We start from the raw sequence: 19,801 nt of genomic DNA on the forward strand, positions 1-19,801 counted from the left end.
CCAATTTAAAATGTACAGTTTAGTGGGGTTTTTTCTTTTAAATCCTTATCTAAGGATATGATTTATTGATTTAGAGAGAGGGGAATGAAAAGAGAGAGAGAGAGAGAGAGAAGAGAGGAGAGAGAGAGAGAGAGAGAGAGAGAGAGAGAAAGAGGAGAAACATCAATTAGTTGCTTCTCCTTCATGCCCAGACCAGCGATGGAATTGGAAACCTAGGTATGTGCCCTGACAGGGACTTGAACCTACAACCTTTTGGTGTATGGTACAGTGCTCCAACCAACTGAGCCTCCTGGCCAGGGCAGTTCAGTGTTTTTTAAGATATTTATAAAGTTTTGCCAACTATCACCATAATCAATTGTAAAATGTTTTCATCATCCCAGAAAGGAACCACATCACATACCCATTAGCAGTCACTTTCAATTTTCCCCCAACATCCCCAGGCCTAGGCCCCACTGATCTACTTCTTTGTACTTGCCTGTTCTGGACATTTTATATAAATGGAATCATGCAATATGTGATCTTCAGTGGTTGGTTTCTTTCACTTAACACAATGTTTTCAAAATGCATCCATGTTGTAGCATGTGTCATTATTTCTTTCATTGCTGAGTAATATTCCATTGTATGGATATACCACATGTTATTTATTAATTGGTGAACTTTTGAGTTTCCACGTTTAGCTATTGTGAATAATGCTGCTATGGACATTTGTGTACAAATTTTTGTTGGAACGTGTTTTCATTTCTGTTGGGTATGTGCACTTCTAAAAAATCAGCTTTTTGAGTTATTTAATTCCAAAATTAATTTATTTTGAGTGCACAATTCAATGATTTTTAGTAAATAGAAGTGTTAAACCACAAGCTAGTTTTATTTATTTTAAATATATTTTTATTGATTTCAGAGAGGAAGGGAGAGGAGAGAGAGAGAGAGAGAAACATCAAGGATGAGAGAGAATAATTGATTAGCTGCCTCCTGGGATTGAGCCCAAAACCCAGGCATGTGCCCTGACTAGGAATTGAACCATGACCTCCTGGTTAATAGGTCAATGTTCAACCACTGAGCCATACCGACTGGGCACCACAAGCCAGTTTTAGAACATTTCTTAAAAAAAAAAAAAATAAATATATAAATAATATATATATATATTTATATTGATTTCAGAGAGGAAGAGGGAGGGAAAGAGAGAGAAACATCAGTGATGAGAGAGAATCATTGATTGGCTGCCTCTTGCACACTCAGTACTGGGGATCAAGCCCGCAACCCAGGCATGTGCCCTTGACCGGAATCAAACCCGGGACCCTTCAGTCACCAGGTTGACGATCTATCCACTGAGCCAAACCAGCTAGGGCCAGTTTTAGAACATTTCTATTGCCTCCAAAATTTCCCTCTAGACTGTTTGTAGTTAACCCTTATTTTTACCCCCAGCCCCAGGGAGCCACTGATTTGTGCTTTGTCTCTATAGATTTGCCTTTTCTGACTATCCTATATAATAAAAGCCTAATATGTAAATTGTCTCCTCTACCGGGAGTTAGACTGCTCGCCATAACGTGCGCTGACCACGTTACATGGTGCGAAACATGGTGGGCGTCGGCAACATGGTGCTGGCAGTGGGCAGCAGTAGAGGTGCTGCTGGCCTCCGTGGGCCCCAATGAGAGCAGGACTGCAGTGGGATAGTGGAGCAGCCGAGTGGGCGGCGCCAGGCTAAGGAGGGTGCGAGCGGGGCCCAATCGCCCCGATCGCCCAGCGGCAGTGGTGGCGGGGTGGGGGGCTGGGGGTGGGGCCGCCGCCTGGCTCCCAGGTGCTAAAGGAGAAAGGGCGAATAGCAATATTAAAATACTAGTAGCCCTGCGCACGAATCCGTGCGCCAGTAGCTATCCGCAGGGCCTGGCCATTCTGCGCCCGCTTCCCAGAGGCCCATCCTCAGCCGGGTGCGGAATGCTTGCCTCGTCGCTGTAGCCACTCACGCTGCCTGCTCTCAGGACTGGGGGGACTATGGTGGGGCTGAGAGGACTGGGCACTGCCATCTTGTGGCTATGGGCGCCGCCATCTTTGTGATGGAGTGATGGTTAATTTTCATATTACCCTTTTATTATATAAGATTCCTTCTAATTATTTTCCTTTCAGTGTGCACGAATCTGTGCACCCGGCCACTAGTTTTATATAAATGGAATCATGCCATATGTAGTCTTTTACATCTGGCTTCTTTCACTTATACTGTTTTTGGAATTTATCTTTATTATAGCATGTATCTGGATTTTTTCCTTTTTACTGCTGAATAAGTATTCTTTTGTATGAATATACAACATTTTGTTTATCTGTTGACCAATTGATGGGTATTTGAATTGTTTCCAGGTTTTTTTATTTTCTTTAAAAAATTAAAAAAAAAATATGTTTTTATTGATTTCAGAGAGGAAGGTAAGAGAAATAGAAACATCAATGATGAGAATCATTGATCAGCTGCCTCCTGCATGCCCCCTACTGGGGATCAAGCCCACAACCCAGGCATGTGCCCTTGACTGGAATCAAACTGGAATCGAACCTGGGACCTTTCAGTCCTCAGGCCAATGCTCTATCCACTGAGCCAAACCAGCTAGGACCTTTTTAAAGATTTTTTTTAAAAAAAAATTTATATTTTATTGATTTTTTTACAGAGAAGAACGGAGAGGGATAGAGAGTTAGAAACATCGATCAGCTGCCTCCTGCACACTCCCTACTGGGGATGTGCCCGCAACCAAGGTACATGCCCTTGACTGGAATCGAACCTGGGACCCTTCAGTCTGCAGGCTGACGCTCTACCCACTGAGCCAAACCAGTTAGGGCTTTAAAGATTTTTAAATTGACTTTTAGGGAGAGTGAGAGAGAGAGTGAGAGAGAGAAACAGCATGCTCCCTACAGGAAATTGAGTCAGAAGCCTGGGCATGTGCCTCTACAGGGAATTGAACCAGCAACCCCTCAGTGCGGTGGTCGCCAGCCGGTGGTCGCGGACCACTGGTGGTCTGTGAGGTCCAAAAGGTTGGCAACTGCTGCCTCAGTGCATGGGACAAGGCCCAGCTAACTGAGCCACACCGGCCAGGGCTGTTTCCAGTTTTTTTTATTTTTATTTTTATTTTTTTATTTTTTAAATATATTTTATTAATTTTTCACAGAGAGGAAGGGAGAGGGACAGAGAGCTAGAAACATCGATGAGAGAGAGACATCGACCAGCTGCCTCCTGCACACCCCCCACCGGGGGATCCGCCCGCAACCAATGTACATGCCCTTGACCGGAATCGAACCTGGGACCCTCCAGTCCGCAGACCGACGCTCCATCCACTGAGCCAAACTGGTCTTGGCTTGTTTTATTTTTTAAAATATATTTTTATTGATTTCAGAGAGGAAGGGAGAGGGAGAGAGAGAGATAGAAACATCAATGGGAGAGACACATGGATTGGCTGCGTCCTGCATGCCCCCTACTGGGGATGGAGCCCAAAACCTGGACATGTGCCCTGACCTCCTGGTTCATATGCTCAATGCTCAACCACTGAGCCACGCAGCTGGGCAGTTTCCAGTTTTGACTGTTGTAAATAATGTTCCTTGAACATTTGAGTACAAGGCTTTATGTGAACATATGGTTTCATTCTCTTGGGTAGATACCTAGGAATAGAAATGCTGGTTCATCTGTTTAACTTTAAAAAAAAATGCCAACCTGCTTTCTAAAATGGCTGTACATTTTACATTCCTAACAGCAGTGTTTGAGAGTTCAAGCTTCTTCACATTCTTGGCAACATTTATTATTGCCATTTTTATTATAGCCATTCTAGTGGGCATGAAGTGGTTAACTCATTGTGGTGGTTTTAACTTGCATTTTCCTAAAGACTCAAGGTGTTGAGCATTTTTTTCATATGATGATTAGCCATTTATATATCCTATTTGGTGAAATAGATACTCAAAACTTTTGTGTGGTTTTCATTTGTCTTTTTATTATTGAGTTATAACAATCTTTGTATGTTCTGGTTGCAAGTCCTTTATTGAATACATGATTTGCAATTATTTTATCTCAGTGAGTGGCTTGTCTTTTCAACTTTTTTATTGGAATCTTTTGAAGCACAAAGTTTTAATTTCTTTTGTTAAAAGTTTAAATTTTGCCCTAACCGGTTTGGCTCAGTGGATAGAGCGTCGGCCTGCGGACTGAAAGGTCCCAGGTTCGATTCCGGTCAAGGGCATGTACATTGGTTGTGGGCACATCCCCAGTAGGGGGTGTGCAGGAGGCAGCTGATCTATGTTTCTCTCTCATCAGTGTTTCTAACTCTATCCTTCTCCCTTCCTCTCTGTAAAAAATCAATAAAATATATTATTTAAAAAAAGTTTAAATTTTGATGGAGTTTAATTTTTCCAATTTTTTACTTTATAGATTAATTTTTTGTTGTTATAAGAACTCTCTGCCTAATGCAAGGTCTTGAGGATTTTCTCTCTTGTTTTCTTCTAGATGTTTTATAGTTTTTGCTCTGATATTTATTTATTTATTTTAAAATATATTTTTATTGATTTCAAAGAGGAAAGGAGAGGGAGGGAGAGAGAAACATCATCGATGAGAGGGAATCGTGGATCGGCCGCCTCCTGCACGCCCCCTAGTGGGGATTGAGCCTGCGACCCAGGCATGTGCCCTTGACCAGAATCGAACCTTGGACCCTTCGGTTCACAGGTTGACGCTCTATACACTGAGCCAAACTGGTCAGGGCTGCTCTGATATTTAGATGTATGATCTATTTTAAGTTCATTTTTTTAAAAAAAATATATTTTTATTGATTTTTAGAGAGAGAGAGAGGAAGGGAGAGAAATAGAGAGATAGAAACACTGCTGAGAGAGGAAGTCATCGGTTGGCTGCCTCCTGCATGGCCCCCACTGGGGATTGAGACCGCAACCCGGGCATGTGCCTGACTGGGAATCAAACTGGTGACCTCTTTGTTCCTGGGTCTATGCTCAACCTCTGAGCCACACCAGCCAGGCTTGAATTCATTTTTATGTATGATGTGAAATAAATGGGTCTAAATTCAGTTGCGTATGGGTTGTCTCAGCACCATTTGTTGAAAAGACTGTCATTTCTCCATTGATTGTAAATGTAAAGATTTATTTCTGCACTCTCAATTATTTTCCATTATCTATATGTTTGCTCTTATGCCAGTACTGTTCTGTCTTGGTTAATGTGCTTTATGGTAACTGATGAGACCAGGTAGTGTTAGCCTTCCAATTTTGTTCTTGTTTTTAAAACCCGTGGCTCTTCTGGGTCCAGTATAAAAAGGATTGACTTGTCAATGTATATATAAAAAAAAATCTTGGAATTTTGATGCAGTTTGGGGAGAATTGTCACCTTACAACATTGGGTTTTCTATTACATGGACATGGAAATTTCTTTTCACTTATTATTATTTATATGTTTTTTAAGATATATTTTTATTTATTTCAGAGAGGAAGGGAGAGGTAGAGAGAGATAGAAACATTAGTGATGAGAGAAAATCATTGATCGGCTGCCTCTTGCACGCCCCCTACTGGGGATTGAGCCCGCAACCTGGGCATGTGCCCTTGACGGAATCGAAGCTGGGACCCTTCAGTCTGCAGGCTCTATCCACTGAGCCAAACCAGCTAGGGCTCTTTTCACTTATTGATCTTTAATTTTTCGCAGTGATGTTTTGTAGTTTTGAGTGTACAAATTTTGTACTTAAAATTTATTTTATTGTGGTAAGAACACAACATGAGATCTACCCTCTTTTTAAGTGTACAATATAGTATTGTTAAGTATAGGCATAGTGTTTTATAGCATATCTCTATGTTTAGCAGCGGGTTCCTTTTTAATCCTGGTTTGTTCAGAGTTTTTATCATGCATGGGCATTGGACTTTGTCAGATGCTTTATCTGCATCTGTTAGTGTGACTGTCACAGATTGCCCAGGACTTTCCTGTTTTAAGCACTGAAAGTTCTGTGTCTTGGGAAAACCCTCTGTTCTAGACAAACCAGTATGGTTGGTCACACTAGTATCTGAGATGATTATGTGGTTTCTGTCTTTTATTACATTAATATGGTGTATTCTATTAATTGATTTTGAGATAATAAACGAGCCTTATATTCCCAAGATAAATCTCACTTGGTTGTGGTGTATAATCTTGTATGTTGCTTGATTTAGTTTGCTAATGTTTAGTTAGACATTTTTGTGGCTCTATTTATGAGAGCTACTGGTCTGAAGTTTTCTTTTCTTGTGATGTCTTTGGATTCGGAACAGTAATACTAACCTCACTGAATGAATTGAGAAGTGTTCCCTCTACTTTCTCTGTAAAAGTTCCTGAAGGATTGGTATTATGTCCTTGAATATATTTGGTAGAACTCACCAGTGAAAGCGTCTGGGCCTGTTTTTGTGTTTTTTTTCTCTTTGTGAAAATTTTAAAATACTAATTTCTTTTCTTGTTATAGGTCTATTCATATTTTCTGCTTATTTTTTAGTAAGTTTCAGTAATTGTGTTTCTATGAATTTGACATATAGTTCATAATATCTTCCTATATATGTTTTTAATATTGCCAGTATAGGTAGTGATGTCTTTCTTTGATTTGTAAAATTGATAGCATGTATCTAGTCTCATTTTTACTTGGTCATTTTAACTAAAGGTTTGTCAATTTTGTTACTCTTTTCAAAGAAACAAGTTTTGGTTTAATTGATTTTTTCCAGTTGTTTTTCTGTTTTCTATTTCATTGATTTCCATTTTAATCTTTACAATATCCCTAGAGGCCCGGTGCATGAAATTTGTGCACTGGGGGAGGGGGTGTCCCTCAGCCCAGCCTGCACCCTCTCCAATCTGGGACCCCTTGGGGGATGTCTGACTGCTGGGTTAAGCCTGATCCCACCGGCAGTCAGACATCCCTCTCACAATCCGGGACTGCTGGCTCCTAACCGCTTGCCTGCCTGCTTGCCTCCCTGTTTGCCCCTAACCACTTCTGCTTGCCAGCCTGATCACCCCCTAACCGCTCCCCTGCTGGCCTGATTAACACCTAACTGTTCCCCTGCTGGCCAGATCGCCCCCAACTGCCCTCCCCTGCCGGCCTGGTCCCCCCCAACTGCCCTCCCCTGCCGGCCTGGTTTCCCCCAACTGCCCTCCCCTGCTGGCCTGATCTCACCCTCAACTGCCCTCCCCTGCAAGCCTGGTCCCCCACAACTGCCCTCCCCTGCCGGCCTGGTTGCCCCCAACTGCCCTTCCTTGCTGGCCTGATCGCCCCTAACTGCCTCTGCCTGCCTGATCACCCCTAACTGCCCTCCCCTGCTGGCCTGATCTCATCCCTGATTGCCCTCCCCTGCCGGCCTGATCTTGCCCCCAACTGCCCTCCTCTGCTGGCCAATTTGGTTTTGATTGGTCGGTTTCTATGCAGTCAGTGTAAAAAGCTCCACCTCCTAGGCAGCCATTGGCTCCTCACAGTTGACCTAGATTTGGTTCTGATTGGTCGGTTTCTATGCCAGTCAGCGTCTCTGGGCCTATCAGCAGGGACTGATCAAAAAGGCGGGGCTGATCAGCAGCCCTGGTGGAAGCCTGGAGAGAAATGGAGGTGTGGCTGCTGACCAGGCCCAGAGCTAAGGAGAGAAAGGCAAGTGCTGATCAACAGCTGCCACAGAGTCTACGGATCAGACCTTGCTTCTCTCTTCAGGCCTCTCTCTGGGCCTGATTTGCAGCCCCCTCAGCAGTCAGTGCTGGGTCGCCACGGTGACCTAGCACTGACTGCAGGACTGACTTCTGGTTGGTCGAGCCTCCCGGTTGTGGAGGATGTGACAGACCCCTGGGTTTTTATATATTAGGATTCTTTTTGCTTGCTTTGGGTTTAGTTTGCATTTTTTTTAGTTTCTTAAGGTAGAAGCTTAGGTTATTGATTTGAGATTGTATTTTCTTACCTAGGCATTTAAATCTATAAATTTTCCTCCAAACACTGTGTTAGCTGCACCTCATACATTTTTATATATTCTGATTTTTAACATTTTCATTCAGTTCTAAATATATTCCTTTGTGATTATTTCTTTGACCCATGGGTTATTTAGAAATGTATTGTTTAATTTCCTGTTATTTTGGGATTCCCCAGATTTCATTGTTGTTGATTTTTAATTCCCCTGTAGTAGGAAAACATATTCTGTATGATTTTTCTCATTTTTAATTTATTGAGACGTTTTTATGTCTTAGTATGTAATCTCTTTTGAGGAGTGTCCCATCTGTGCTAAAAAAAGAATATATATTTTTCTATTGTTGGTCTGAATGTTCTGTAGGTGTTAGGTCAAGTTGGTTGATAGTTTTCAGTCTGTCTATGTTTGTGCTGATTTTCTGTCTAGCTGTTCTATCAATTACTGAGAGTGAGATATTGAAATATTATTGAGGTATTTATTTTTGCTTAATGCTTTTGGGCTACTGGTAATTGGTATGGTATACATGTATAATTACTTTAATCTTACTGATAAATTGACCTTTTCATCATTATGAAAGATCCCTATTTATTGTAATATTTTGTCTGGTATAAGTATAGCCACTGTAACTCTCTTAATGCTTACTGTTTGCATTGCATATCTTTTTCTAGCCTTTTACTTTCAACCTATTTGTGTTTTTGTTTTTAATTAAAAATGTGTCTTGCCGCCCTAACTGGTTTGGCTCAGTGGATAGAGTGTCGGCCTGCGGACTGAAAGGTTCCAGGTTCGATTCCAGTCAAGGGCATGCACCTTGGTTGCGGGCACATCCCCAGTAGGAGGTGTGCAGGAGGCAGCTGATCTATGTTTCTCTCTCATCGATGTTTCTAACTCTCTATCCCTCTCCCTTCCTCTCTGTAAAAAATCAATAAAATATATTTAAAAAAATGTGTCTTGCCTGGCTGGGTGGCTCAGTGGGTGAGCCTTGACCTGTGAACCAGGAGGTCAGGTTTTGATCCTAGGTCCGGGCACATGTCTGGGTTGCAGGCTCGATCCCCAGTGTGGGGCATGCAGGAGGCAGCCAATCAATGATTCTCTCTCATCATTGATGTTTCTATCTCTCTCCTTTCCTCTTTGAAATCAATAATTTTTTTTTTTTTAAGAACTTGTCTTATAGGCCACATGTAGTTGAAATACTTTCTAAAAAAAGTCTGACCATATCTCCCTTTTGATTGGAGGGTTTAATCTGTTTATATTTAGTGTAATCATGTCTTCAGTTTTACTAGTTATTTTCTATATATCTCATTTCTATTTTTTTTTTTCTTTGTTCATCCTCTGCTGCCTCTTCTAGGGTTAATAGATATTTCCTCATTTCTATTTTGCATTTCTTTGTTAGTTTTTTAAGTAGAGTTTTAGAGTTATTACCTGAGGTTGCTCTAGGATTACAATATGTATCTTTAAAATTTTTTTTTAAATCCTCACCCCGAGGACCATGTTTTATTGATTTTTTTTTTTTTTTTTTGAGAGAGAGAGGAAGGAAGGTAGGGAGGGAGAGGGAGAGAGAGAGAGAGAGAGAAAGAGAGAGAACACCAATGTGAGAGAGAAACATCAACTGGTTGCCTCCCGTATGCTCCCAGCTGGGGATAGAACCTGCAACCGAGATACATGCCCTGACCAAGAATTGAACTGTGGCCACAGTCTTTTGGTGTATGGGAGGATGCTCGAACCATCTGAGCCATCTGGCCAGGGCACAATATGGATCTTATTTTATCACAGCCTACTTCAGATTGACTAATTTAATTATGGTAAATATAGAAACTTTGCTTTATTTTCTCACCTCTCCTGTCTGTTGTTAGTATTGTCATATATGTTAAATTTGTATGTATTAAAAGGCCAACAATACAGTTTTATAATTTTTTATAGGTGTATGTCTTTTAAAACAGTTAAGAGAAGAAAAAATACTTATACTCTTATATTTGCAAATATATTTATCTTTTAATGTGCTCTTTTTGTGTGTGTGTACTTGAGTTACTGTCTGGTTATTTCCTTTAGCTTGATGGACTTCCTTTAGGATTTCTTGTAAGGCCAGTCTTATCAATGAGTTAGCTTAGTCTTTGTTTTAGGGGGGATTGTTTTTATCTTGCTTTTATTTTTCAATAGTAGTTTTGCTGAATATAGAATTCTTTGTTATAGATTTTTTTCTTTCAACACCTCGAATATGACATCTCCTGCTTTCTGATCTCCATTGTTTATGATGATTTGTTTTTCGCTGTGCTTTCAAGATTTTCTCTTTGGTTTTCAACAGTTATACTATGATGTGACCAGGTGTGGATCTCTTTGTGTTTATTCTGTTTTGGAATAGTTAAGCTGAAATCTATAGATTAGTATTTTTCAATAATTTGGTATTGACCATAATTTCTTGAAATATTTTTTCTGTTCTTTTTTCCCTCCTCTTCTGGGACTCTCCTTACATGTATATTGGTATGCTTGATGGTTTCACATATGTTTCTGAGGTTGTGTTCATTTTTTTATAATTATATATTTTATGTTCTTCAGAATTGGTCATTTCTGTTGATATATCTTCAAGTTCACCAACTCCTTTCTGTCATCTCAAATACACTATTATTGAAGCTGCCCCAGCTAGTGTGAAGCCATACCACACTGAATGTGCCTGATCTCAAATATGTTATTGAGCTCTGCTAGTGAATTTTTAATTTTGGTGGTTACACTCTTCGACTCTAGAATTGTTGTAGCTTTCAAGTCCAGACTTTTTATTTTATTCTTTTTTGGTAATATTTGTACTTTTATTGCATTTGCCTACTTTATAAGTTACAATTGTCAAACTCTCCTTTAATTCTTTAAACATGTTTTTTTTTTTAATTTGGAAATAACATTAAAGTTTAGATAGAAAATAATATCTAAACTACTCATTAAATCCCAAAGTGATGTTTTATTTCTAAATTACTTTCAGTATTTTTCATTTCTATTTTATGATATGCCTGAGAGTATATTATTCTTAAATGTTAAATTTTATCTGATACTCTTAATTTAAATATAATGAACAGTTTACTTAAAATTACTAATGTTTATTGATATATAAGTGTACTTGTCGAGAGACATGCCATTAATTTTTAAACCATAGGTCAGTCTCTGAACTGATTGTGTGGTATAATATCTACTTGTTCATATTTCTTGTTAAGTAATTCTCTCATGGTAGGTGCTAATGGGTAGGAAAAACAAACAAACAAACAAAAAACAGAAGAAGCCTAAGAGAGCAATATAATCAATTAGAATGGTTAGAAAATATTAAAATCTTCATATCAGTCTGCACTTATAATAGTATAGTATTCATTCACTTTAGGTTCTTGAAAGACTGCCGTAAACAAGATAATGTAGTACCTATTAAGGAGACAGACATTAAACTGATTCCCCGTCAGGGCGAAAGCCCGGGTTTTTGGCTCGATCCCTGGTTGGGGGAAGTGCGGAGGCAGCTGATCGATGTTCACTTTCATATTGATGTTTCTCGCTCTCTCTCAAAATTAATAATTTTTTAAAAAACAACATATAAACAAGGTAATTTTAGCCTGAAAAATACAATGAAGAAATGAAATAGGGTAATGTGATATCAAATAGAGAATGATAGGGCAGCTACATGAAAATGGAATATAATTTTGAGGAGGGGAGCCAAGAGGGAAATTTCTCCTGCAGGGTGGTATTTGAAGTGATATCTTCATGATGGGTAAGGAGGATTCTGTCTGTTGATGATCCGGAAGAGCCTTGTATCCTGGAGAGCAGGAGGTTTAGAATAAGTTGGACGTGTTGTAGGAATAGAGCCAGTGTGGCTGGAGCTCAGGAAGCCAGTGAAGGAGCGATGAGGGATGGATGAGGTCAGAGACGTTGGGTGGGCTAGCTCTGATTGATCTTTATATAAAAGAATTTAGATTTTTTTTCTAAGTGTGGTGGGAATCCACTGGAAAAACATAGCAGTCAGTGACCTTGATTCTTGCCTAAAAGTTTATTTACAGTTCAGTATTCAATTTTTTTTTTCTTTAACAGTTTCTGAGTGTGAGTAAATAGATGTAGGGTTTTAAAAAAAAATTTTAGCTTCATAAAGAATATCAGGGAAAAATAACTTCTTCCGGATATTTCTTTTTGAAATTTAACTCTCTAAGAATAAAATAAAATACCAAGTATAAAACTTTGAATGTGATACAATTATAGCAATGGCAAATGTGCTTGTGTTAACTTTAACCAATTTATATTAGTATTATAAAATTATACTTTCAACTATAATTACGGCCTAAAATATACAGAAGACCTCATGTAGTTGTATCGTGACTGACTTTCTAAATAACTTGGTATATAAACATTTGTTTTCTTTTATTATTTCACTAGTACAAGCTGTCACGGTTATTTTTATTTGGCTAACTGATATTAACATAAAATTATAACTTTTAATTACTTCAGATTAGATAGTGTGGAATAAAATCTTTTTTTTGGGCGGGGGGCGGGGAGAGAGAGAAACATTGATGTGAGAGAGATTGATCAGCTGCCTCCCGCACACCCCCTACTGGGGATCAAGCCTGCAACCCGGGCATGTGCCCCGACTGGTAATTGAACCAGGGACCAGTGATGCTCAATCCCCCGAGCCACACTGGCAGGGCCAGGCATACTTCGTTTTATTGCACTCCAGAGGTGTGCTTTTTACAAATTGATGGCAAGACCCAGCACCAGCAAAAAGATTAGAACTGGCTTTATTGTGTTACTTGATTTATTGCAGTGGTCTGGAACCAAGCCCACAATATCTCTGAGGTATGCCTATATATATTAGAAATGATAAAATAATAGAAAGAAACCAGGAACAAGAATAAGTTGAGCTAGGGGTTAACATTGTTGTCTGTTATGTGCCAGACACTGTTTTGAGAGGTCTATATACAATGGATTAAAAGAGCTATGAGGCAGCTGTAGTGGAGCTTATATTCTAGTTTGTGTTGGTGGGATGGATAGAAAGATTTGCATTAAGTATGTACAGTAATCTCTCCCTTATCTAAGGTTTTGCTTTCCACCTTGGGGTTCACTGTGGTTCAAAAATATTAAATGGCCCTGGCCGGTTGTTCAATTGTTAGAGCATCAGCATGTGGACCCAAGGATCTCGGGTTTGATTCCCAGTCCAGGGCATGTATCTTGGTTGCAGGTCCAATCCCCGGCCCCCATCAGGGTGCTTGGGGGAGGCAACCAATCAGTGATTCTCTCTCATCATTTATGATTCCCTTCCCCCTTCCCCTTCCTTTCTCTGAAATCAATAAAAACGTAATTTTTAAAACATAAAATAGGGTAAAGTTGCCCTGCTGGGTTAGCGCAGTTGGTTAGAGTCTTGTCCCGATATGCCAAGGTTTCGGGTTCAATTTCCAGTTAGAGCACATAGAAGAATCAACCAATGAATGCATATATAAGATGTTTATCTCTTCCACATCCCCCTCCCTTCCTTCCTTCCCTCCCTCCCTTTCTCTCTCTTTAAAAAATTCATTAAAAAAAAAGATTCCTAACCAAAAGCTAATCTACTTTGGTTTCTAAGTTAGCATATGCTAATTTGCTTTATTGGACTATAAATGTGTCCAAAGAACAAAACCAAAAAACTTCTCTAATCTGGTAATTTATATGTTCTATAGGCTTCTACTCAGCCATAATCAGTGAAAATGAGGAAACTTAGAGGAGCATTGCGGTAGGTTGATTGTAGGGCTAAGCTTTATAAATGATTTAAGAAGAAGGTCACATTCAGATATTGGGAGTATAGCAAGCAAGTAATATAGTGATTGCAGAATTAGTATTAAAACTCAGAATCTTTTGGGTTATCTATACTCGAAGGCCAAAGTTACAGTATTTTCATGAGTAACCTGACCATATTTTGAGTAATTATATTTATAATCTTACAGTGATACAATTTAGATCTATGAATAAAAAAAATAGGTTTTTCTGCTCAGCGGGCATGGCTCAGTGGTTGAGTGTCGACCTATGAACCAGGAGGTCATGGATCAATTTCTGGTCAGGGCACATTACCTGGGTTGCAGGCTCAATCGCCAGTAGGGAGTGTGCAGGAGGCAGCCGATCAATGATTCTCTCTCATCGCTGCTGTTTTTTATCTCTCTCTCCCTCTCCCTTCTCCTCTGAAATCAATTAAAAAATTTTTTTTAAATAAGTTTTTCTTATAAAACTCAATTCTAGGGTGAGGGCATAAGTGGGAGGGTCTGTGGGGCGGTAAGGACATATGTAATACCTTAATAAAGAAAAAAACACAACTCAGTTCTGTGTTAAACATATAATACTTTAAACTCTAAATTTCATGATTATTTAAATTTAATTTTAGGTTATAATTAGTAAGACCTAGAAAGTATATTCATTTTAGAACAGATTAGTGAATGTTGTTTTTTTAAAAATATATACTTATTGATTTCAGAGAGGAATGGAGAGGGATAGAGAGATAGACACATCAATGATGAGAGACAATCATTGATCGGCTGCCTCCTGCATGCCCCCTACTGGGGATCGAGCCTGCAAACCTGGCATGTGCCTTTGACTAAAATCAAACTTGGGACCCTTTAGTCCACAGGCCAACGCTTTATCCACTGAGCCAAACCAGCCAGGGCTGAATGTTTTCATCTTACATTTTTGTTCTCTAATGGTGTGCTTAAGTAAACTTTCAGAGCCAGTTTATTTTTTATATTTTATTTCATAATCTGGATGAGTTGAGAATGTTCCAGGAAGTCTGCCTTTATGAATCTTTACATAATATTTGGACATTGAGATGTTGTTCTTAATATGTCATATCTACTAGTAAGCACTTAAACTCAATCATGATATCACTCTATAATGATAAAGCATTTTAAACCTCCCATATATAGTATGTGGGAAAGATGGTGTCCATGTCCTCTTCATTCCAGACCATTATGTTTCTGAGATCTCAAGAAGTTAAATAACTGGCTCTTCAGAAAATAGTTAACATAGCAAGTTTGAAACTGCTGTCCTTAGAAAGGCCTGTTTGCAAGGTTGGCCCTTGGCTGGCATCTGGGAACTTGGCTCTCAGGGTGTTGCCAGTAACTGATAAGGGTGATTCACTGTGCCTAGACTGTTTGTGCAAACAGTACGGTTTATGTTGAACACCTGCTTCTCTTCGGGGGTCTGTAGTATTGGTGCACACAAGGCAGAGGGTGCCCCGGTGACCTGCCTGCAATGAAACCTTGGGCGCAGAGTCTCCGATGGGCATGCCTGGGCAGAAACACCGCATGCACATTGGTGCATTTTTGCTGCTGTGGGAGAGGAGTAAGCTCTGCCTGACCTCTCTTGGGAAGGAGGGAGCATAGGAAGCTTGCAGATTGATTCCTCCAGATTCCACCTATGTCTTTTCCTTTATGACCTGCTATATATCCTTACTCTAGCCATGAGTACAATGACCTCTGACATACCTCTTCAAGACTAAAAGATCCTGTACTGCTGAGGCTGAAGATTTGTGTTTTAACCTCTGTGCAAGAACTTTAGTTCCCTTTGCCTGGTGATTAGAGTCCCAGGTACAGGGACTCTAATCCTTCAAATAAAAGTACGCATGCATTTGTTTATTATATGTTCTACAGGCCCATTCATGCCCATGTTCTGGTCCTATGGAAGAAGCTGTAAACCTTTGACTTAATTAGGTAAAGGGAGATAATCTTGTAAATAGTTTTCCTCCTAGCTGCTTTTCCAGGGGGCCTTTTTATTTAGTACTATAAAAAGTTTATATTTTGGCCGAAACCGGTTTGGCTCAATGGATAGAGTGTCGGTCTGCGGACTGAAAGGTCCCGGGTTCGATTCCGGTCAAGGGCATGTACATTGGCTGCGGGCACATCCCTGGTGGGGGGTGTGCAGGAGGCAGCTGGTCGATGGTTCTCTCTCATCGATGTTTCTAGCTCTCTATCCCTCTCTGTAAAAAATCAATAAAATATATTTAAAAAAACAAGTTTATATTTTGGTTCTAGGTAGTTATGGGTAAATTTGAATAAGGCCTATGCCTAAGAATAATTTCTTGCTAATACAGAATTCCAGGCCATTTCTTTCTAAAAAAACAATAAAAAGAAATAAAATACTAATGCATATTACACATAGATGAATATTGAAAACATTAAGTGAAAGAAGCCAGTCACAAAAGATCACATATATTATTCTATTTATATGAAATAGACAAGCAAGTCTCTAGATATAGAAAGTAGATTAGTGGTTGCCAGGGACTGGGGATTGGGGACTGATAGGGAGTGACTGCTAATGGGCATGGGATAGGGGCGGGGAGAGTGCTGAAAATGTTCTAAAATTAGATTGTGGTGATATCATACAACTTTGTGGATATTCTAAAAACCATTGAGCCCTGGCCGGTATGGCTCAATTGGTTGGAGCATTGTCCCGCACACTAAAAGGCAGTGGGTTTGATTCCCAATTGGACGCATACACAGGTTGCGGGTTCAATACCTTGTCAGGGCATGTGTGGAAGGCAACCAATCAATGTTTCTCTCTCACATCAGTGTTTCTCTCTCTCCCTTCCTCTCAAATCAATTAAAAAATAAAAAGTAAATAAAAACCGCCCTAACCTGTTTGGCTCAGTGGATAGAGCGTTGGCCTACAGACTGAAGGGTCCCAGGTTCGATTCCTGTCAAGGGCATGTATCTTGGTTGCGGACACATCCTCAGTAGTGGGTGTGCAGGAGGCAGCTGATGGATGTTTCTCTCTCATCGATGTTTCTAACTCTCTATCCCTCTCCCTTCCTCTCTGTAAAAAAATCAATAAAATATATTTTTAAAAAAAAGTAAATAAAAACCATTGAATTATATACCTTAAGTGGGTAAACGTGTTAATTATATCTCAGTAAAGCTGTTTTAAAAATGGTAAATGCATATGTAATTTTGTTAGACATTGCCAAATTCCACTTTCAAAGTGTTGTATCAACTTGTCTTCCCAGCAGCAATGTATAAAATTGCACAATTTTGCCAACAGAATATGGTGTCATACATTTTAATTTTCACCAGTCTGATAGATGAGAGAAATGATACATTGTTTTTTGAAAATTTGTATTTTCTATGAGTGAATTTGAACTTTTCGTATGTTTAAGGGCCCTTTTTATATCTGTTTTTGTAAATTGTATATTTTCCTTGAGGTTTTTGGTTCTTTATTCCTCTATTTCAAGCGTTCTTTATATATATTAGTAATATTAGTCCTTTGTGATGTAGCACCCTATTTCTAATATCATAGATTGAGTGTTCCTTGTTTTTGCACTTTATGTACACATGAGCTTTTTGATGAGAATGTGGTCTGTACTCTAGGGCAACTAAATTATAGTACAAGTAGAATTTACTTCTGGGTGCTACTTAGATTTGCTATCTGTTCACACAGAGTTTTTCTTCCGTCCTGATTAATTCACTTAGTATTCATTATTCAAAGTTGTTTCTCTTATTATTGCCATGCCAGTTTTCACCCCTTCTTCTAAGTTCTGGACCTACCGGTGGCTCCTTTCTGAAGTCTCTCTAGAACCCTACAAAGCCAGCTTGGGTGTTCCTTTTTTATGTCCCCACTGTACTTTGTAGTTTCCTTTATGGCATGGACACTGTAATTCTTCTCTGTGTTTCTCCTTACTAGACTCTAAACTGTTTAAAGGCTGAGTTTTTACTTCATTTTTGTGTTTCAGACATGATGCTGCTTAGCATATGGTAAGTATTCAATAAGTATTGGAAGAACTGGTGTAGTAAGAGATAGGAAAGAGGTGATGCCATTATAGGGGAAAAACTGTCCTTGGAGGACAAGTGGAATTTGAATAAATGAAGAGGACATTCCTGATGACAGGAGAGGGATGGGGATGTGAATGAGCATGGTGGTGTGTACAGTGAACAGTGGAGGTAGTTGTCTTACTGGAGCATGTTATTCTTATATTCATCACATCTTGACTGTGTACCTACTATATGAAAGACACTAGTTTAGGTAGTAAAACCACAGATGTAAAAAACCTGATACACTGATGTTTAAAACTTGGTGCTTTGGGAATTTAATAGGGAGTAGATTAAGGAGTTAAAAATGAGCAGGGTTTTAAAGAACACTGAAGGAAAGACATAGGTGTTTGGCTTGGTATGGTTGATAGGACTTGGCAAGTGAGCGATCTGCTGGAGGCTATTATTTTCCAGATGTTTTGAGTCAGGGAGGTATATACAATGTGATTGGGGGAAGAAAATTATAGAAAATTATAATTGAGCTCTGAGGGGATGAAGTTGCATTAGAACTGAGACCTGTAAGACAGGAATTGGCCCAGTGGTTAAGCATGGGAGGGTTGTTCAAGACAGGAGAGAATATAGGAAACTACAAACAGCTGTGGTATGAAGTTAGATGAAGTAAAGGAAGGTGAGGCTGGACAAGTGAGCGTCGGTTAGATACATGATCTACATACCTGAACATATCAGAATGAACATTTCATAACTTCTGAAAATAGACCTAGACTTCTTGGTTGTCAAGATTTGCAAAGAGGTTGGGATTTCATCTTGAAGGTGTTGAGGAACTATTGAAGACTTGAGAGGGGCCTGACATTATTCTATCTCAGACTACCCTGATATTGCATTAGATGGACTGGAAAGGGGCAAGATTAGAGGCTAAGAGACAAATTCTGAGGCTCTTATAGCAATATAGAGAAGTGATAAAGAGGACCTCAACTAGGGTAGAGGATATGAGATTAAAGAGAAGGGGTCAAGAGTGAGAGTATGATGGTGTTGATGGAGAAAGGAGTCATGGATCTCTGTTTTGTAGGCAACTTGTGTTGGTGTTGGGGTAACTTACTGAGCTAAGCACAATAGGAGAGGTAATATTTTTGTGAAGGTAGCCAAGAAAAAAAAAAAGTTTAGTTTGGGACATATTCTCCTCCCACACTTTTCCCCATACCATTTAATGGTGCTGTGATGTATCTTTGGATTCATTCTTCACTCTTTCACAACCCACATCCCATTTGCTAGCAAATCTTTCCACTTTACCTTCAAAATATATCTAAAAGTTGACCACTTTTTATTCTCTCCAAACCCTACCACTTGTTCTAGCCACTCATTTCTTACCCAGTTATTATAGTAACTTTCTAACTGATCTCCCTGCTTCTGCCCTTGCCCCCTGTCTGTTCTTAACCCAGCATCTGAATGATCCTTACAATAATCAGGTCATCCTTCTCCTGGAGTAAAAGTCAGAGTCCTTACAGAAGGCCTTTATGGCCTTTACTTTCTGTCGTCATCTTCTGTTCTTTCTCCCTTTTGTTCACTTCACTCTAGCCATATTGGCCTCCTTGCTGATCCTTGAACTAGTCAGGTGTACTCACTGTTGCAGATCTTGAAGTTCATCTTTCCTTTGAAGAAGGCTCTTTCCCCAGTCATAGCTTACTCCTTTTGGGTCTTTAGTCATATGTCAGTTCTTTAGTGAATCTTCTCTGACCATTCAATTTGAAATTGCAATCCTCTTCCCTGCCAAATATTTTCTCCCTTTGGTTCATTTGTCTCCTTAGCTTTCATCACCATCTACATATGTGCTATTCATATTTTTATTTATTTTATATATATATATATATATATATATATATATATATATGTAGATACATATATATTATTGATTTCAGAGAGGAAGGGGGAGGAAGAGAGAGATAGAAGCATCAGTGATAAGAGAGAATCATTGATCTGCTGCCTCCTGCACACCCCCTACTGGGGATTGAGCCTGCAAGTGGGACCTGTGCCCTGACTCCGAATTGAACTTCGACCTCCTGGTTCATGGGTTGACACTCAACCACTGAGCCACACTGACTGGGCTATTTTGTTTATTTTCATCTCTCCCCACTGGAATTTAAGATTCATAAGGACAAGGACTTTTGCTTTAT

General features: G+C 39.5%; 1 protein-coding gene across 4 annotated transcripts in view; it reads left to right on the forward strand.

The window, feature by feature from the left end:
* The window catches only part of ELF2 (E74 like ETS transcription factor 2), a 96,075-nt gene that overhangs the window by 2,073 nt on the left and 74,201 nt on the right, over positions 1–19,801 (forward strand). Inside the window, exon 1 of one of the 4 annotated variants that reach the window (XM_054717722.1) lies at positions 17,594–17,618. The exons of the other annotated variants lie outside the window; for them this stretch is intronic. The gene's annotated coding sequence lies outside the window, so the exon portion shown is untranslated. Of the gene's footprint in view, positions 1–17,593; positions 17,619–19,801 lie in introns of those variants that run through there. 4 annotated transcript variants of the gene reach the window in all.

This window comes from Eptesicus fuscus, chromosome 6, assembly GCF_027574615.1.
Source record: "Eptesicus fuscus isolate TK198812 chromosome 6, DD_ASM_mEF_20220401, whole genome shotgun sequence".
In the NCBI taxonomy this organism is placed as follows: domain Eukaryota; kingdom Metazoa; phylum Chordata; class Mammalia; order Chiroptera; family Vespertilionidae; genus Eptesicus; species Eptesicus fuscus.